Raw genomic sequence first — 4,405 nt, forward strand, 5'->3', positions numbered from 1 at the left:
TATTTGTAGGTTTATACACTTATATGCCGTAAGTATAACTAACAGATATGTGATAGGCAGTGCTGTTTTAGGAATCTCCCTTGGCATACTAACATTAACACTTCTCCCCTGAAATCGATATGCCCTCCAATCTTGTCAGAAGTTTCAACTCATTGGAGCAGAAAAGTATAAGCCGTAGTCATTGTTTGGAACAACCTTAACATTTTACATGTATTTCACTTAGATTAAGAACCAAAACATTTAAGTCATCTGAAACATGCCAGTAATAGAAAAATGTCCTCTGAGCTTTTTAGTCTCTTAAGAGATGAAAATCTTTAAATATACATCTGATTTTTTCTGTCTAACCGTCTATATCTTAGGAAGATCTTTTTTGTGTAACCTTGTGTTCCTGTTAGAAGACTGGAACAAAGGCAATAATGAAAATAGCCAAGGAAAATACTTGAAAAAATTTGAAAAGCAATCGCAGACATTCCTGTTTTAATCAGTTTCAATGAGAATATAACTTAAAGTATCACTTTTTTATCATTAAAGAGCAATAATTAAACTTTAATTAGCAGTGAAGAAGGGAACAGAAAACTGTGTTTGAAGACAGCTTAACTTTGAATAATTCAACATAAGCATAATGGCTTTATCTTGTTTTTTCTATGTAATTACAAAAATAATAGAGAGCAACATCCAAAGGCAGGAAAATACCTAAGCCAAAGCAGTAAACTTTTGTACATAAAAAAATTGTTATGGTCTAACTCTTTCAAATTCAGGCTTGGAAAGAGAAAAAGTGTATTTGTTTTAGTGTGAACAATAAAAAATATAAAATCCTGTATTAATGTTTCACATATCTTGACTAGGATGATTCGTATTGGAGAAGAGGAAAGGCATGAAAAAGTTCAAGATTGTTTGACTATTCCCCAACATCATTCTTATTTATTACCTATAGCAACACAAGTAGCCTTGGTTACTCTTAGAATCATGCTTGTTTACATTTAGAAGCATTATTTTTTGCTGGGTTATAAGCTGCAAACCCTTGAGTATTAATAAAGAGTCATTTCCTAAGAGAGGAAAGTTGCTGTGAAAACAAACATAAAATATCAAAGACTTAGCATAGTGGAAACTATTTTGTAGCTATATCACAACCTGTAGGTGTAGATTTTGTTTCCCATGGTTCCAAGGGACCCTTTTGTGTGATCTTCTTTGTCACTGTCTAGTGATCCTATATCATCCTATACCATCCTGGGAGTGCTGTATCTTTACTGGATTCTCTAATTTCTGTTGGAAAGTTAGGAAGGATGGAAAATTGAGTGTCTGTTTCTGTTTTACTTTATTTTATAATACTTTAGAAACTCAAATACTTTAGTAACTCAAAATGACATAAATTATCTTTATAATATTAGGAGACAGATTTCATTTCCATGTTCTTACCCTAGCCTTATGCATAACTTTAGTACTTTGATCCCCAAACGTGAAAATAAAGATAGGGAGTTTCTTATTTAAATATTATTTAGAATTTGAAGATTTCATTAATGCAAGGCCCTTAGTAGTATATCCTTCATACATATGTACAAAGCCAGTGGCAAATTTTTCTTATTCTCAGAAACTGGGATATGTGATGTCTCTATAGTTGCATCAGGAAAAGGCTGTAGCTGAGTTAGTTTACTAAACCAAATCTGCTGTAACAAATTTCTATAAGTTAATTGGCTTGAATAATCCGTATTTATCATTTTACAGTTCTAAAGGACAGAAATCTAAAAGAAGTCTCACCACATTAAAATCAAGCCACCTACAGGGCTAAAAGATTTTTTAGATGATTCTAGTCGAAAGGCATTTACATCCTGTTCCGCTTTTCAGAAATTCATAATCTGGGTTGTTGTCTTTTCCTTTGTTTTCTAATATAGCATCTTTACATCTTTCTGATGATTCTTACATGATCATTTCCCCTTTGAACTACTGCTGGGATTTTAAGTACCGATTTGAATTATACCTCCCCCATCTGGTAATTATTCAAATTTGTGTTCCTTGGGTAATAAAAGATCAATATTTTACAAATGTATATATATGTGTGTGTGTGTGTGTGTGTGTGTGTGTGTGTGTGTATGTGTGTGTGTGTACATATATATATATAGTGCATATTTACATTTGAGGGATTAAACATTTTTGGGGATGAGAGACATTATTGGAAGGTATTTTACTGCCAACCACAATGAGTGTCTAGCACTTTTTTCTACTATAATTTGTTATCCATTCATTAATTTTGAACAACATATTTCTTCAATGAAATATAACCAGAAAAAAATTAGTTCCTGAAAGCAATTAATCCTGATTAAAACATTGTCCTGTACTAGAAATCCTAAATGCAAGAGAGCAGCTCCTGAAACAGTTCTGGCACTATCACTTTTTATACATTCTGCTACAATCTTCTCTTTTCAAGAGGAGTTGATTGTTATTATTTTGGAATTATGGTTAATATTTATTTTACTGCTATTTTTAAAGAATGGACCACCCAATACTGCTTCTTTTTTTGTAACATTTTGTGTCTAATCTATTTCTGAAACACAGCTATTTGAATTACATGAACTGCTTATTGAAGTTGAATCAGTATGGAGAGGAAAAGAAAATACATGTCTCTGTGGGTATGTCGCATTAAAAATGTACCTACAAGCTATTTAACTTAAAATCATCTATTTTTCATTATGTTTAGATTCTGATAGAATTTAGCCTCTCAACTCACACAGTGTTAATGCAGTTTTATTTCATGCCTCTCAAAAGCAAACCACAAATTACTATTTATTTAAAATTTATTTTTTTAGTTTTAAAAAATTTCTGTAACAAACTATATTCTTAAAAAGTTAGCCAAGGCAAATGGTTTATTAGATATTTAGAGTCATGTTCAGACTCTATGGTGGAAGCCAGAAAGAGAAAAAAATCATGTTGTTTTCCTTCCTTGAGGCACTCTGATTTATTCATCTAATTTTGAAAGAATGAAATTCTTGATTTGAAGCCTTTTGCTTGATATCCACGGCGTGTCATTCTTCCTTTATTAATAGGAGAATTGGGAGAAAGGATGAGAATTCACACTAGATAAAGGGGAAGAGTAAAAGAGAAATACCAATCTGGATATTTTGTTCTTCCTCATCTCAATCACAAGGTCTGGATAGTGACTATGGATATTAGATACAATGGTCTAGAGTGATTAACCCCATCTATAGAAAAAATATAACTTCATAAGTGATCACATGGAGAATACTTATTTATAAAAAATTGTAATAATTTCCAACATGAAATGTTATATATTTGCTTAGTTCTTGTTTAGTATTTGTTAAATTCTGGTGTGCTATAGACAACTATCATAAAGGTATACAAGAATGGTAAGAAACTAACATCTTAATATCATATTCTAATATTAGCTTAATTCTGCCTGTGTTATATGTATGAGGCTGTATTTGAGTTTTGCCTCAATTTCACATGCTATTTTCTTCCAGTATATAGGTTGAAAGAAGACTCCTTCTAAAAAGATGCTATTTTTATAGCTAAGGGAAAACAAGTCAGCTATTAAACACAGACAATGAGACAGAAATCTTCCCCTAGAAATAGGCTTTCACCAATTCTGTTTCATTTTTGTAAACTGAAGTAAGTCACATGACCAATCTTGACATTGCAGAGTAGAGGTAAATTTCACCTATAGGAAGCTGATGCAGCTGATACAGTAAAATGCCCAGATATGCAACACTTGAGATAAAGAGGAAAATAAAAAGAACTATAGTACAATCAATCATACTTGCTATCACAAGTCTCTACAGGAAGGAAGCTATTATGTTCCTTTGTTTCTAAAATTACTGAGATCTTCAAATCATGTCTTTTATGCTTGGATGTTACAGGAATTAGAGAACATTTTGATCCTGAGACAACATAAAATCTCAAACTTTGGAGTAAGCATTTCAATTCTACCTTTTGTTTTCCAAGAAAAGAAATCATTTTATAGACAATACTTTATATTTTCTTACCTAGTATCTTTTTTTTTCACAAATGGATTTTGTTAATATATGTGATTATCCACCAGAATAAATGTCATCATTTATCTGCATCTTGTGCAGACAATATAGTCAATTAGATGTAAGTGGGAGTTCATCAGTAGCACTTTTTAAAAATGCAAAGAATGTAGACAGGGAGCCAATATACATATTTTTCCACCATCACCTTCCACATCCTCCTTCTTCCTTCCTAAGAAACACACCCTATCAATAAAAAGACTTAGATATTTGGCTTGTGACCTTGAAAGTGGAAGCAGAATATTAGGGATGTCGGAGATGATGGTCAATAATGTTTTACATAATAATGTCACATGCAACAGCCTTATGAGTCCAGCAGGCCTTAATACTGTACTTCCTTACTGATGTGATAGGAATGTCAGCTT

The sequence above is a fragment of the Dipodomys spectabilis genome, unplaced genomic scaffold (assembly GCF_019054845.1).
Source record: "Dipodomys spectabilis isolate Male_0828 unplaced genomic scaffold, ASM1905484v1 ptg000463l, whole genome shotgun sequence".
Lineage (NCBI taxonomy): Eukaryota > Metazoa > Chordata > Mammalia > Rodentia > Heteromyidae > Dipodomys > Dipodomys spectabilis.